We start from the raw sequence: 276 nt of genomic DNA, 5'->3' as shown, positions 1-276 counted from the left end.
CGTTCCGGCTCATTCATCAGTCAATCCGCAAATTCATTCATAAATCCATACCTCGGAATTCATTCATGTATGCTTCTCTGCGCTTCATTCATGTGACCTCGAGTACGCTGACGGATTCCGTGCCTGAGTAATTGTGTCTTGTTTACTTGAATATTCATTATGGTGTTTGTTCATGTAATATTTTCGAGGATTTGTTCATATATTCTCGGTAAGATATCTGTCGATTTGTATGATTTTCGTTAGTTGTCGAGTAGTATGAGTTTTTGAGGATGCATA

This window comes from Penaeus monodon, chromosome 22 (genome assembly GCF_015228065.2).
Source record: "Penaeus monodon isolate SGIC_2016 chromosome 22, NSTDA_Pmon_1, whole genome shotgun sequence".
NCBI classification, from domain to species: domain Eukaryota; kingdom Metazoa; phylum Arthropoda; class Malacostraca; order Decapoda; family Penaeidae; genus Penaeus; species Penaeus monodon.
Note: the sequence above shows the minus strand (reverse complement) of the source record.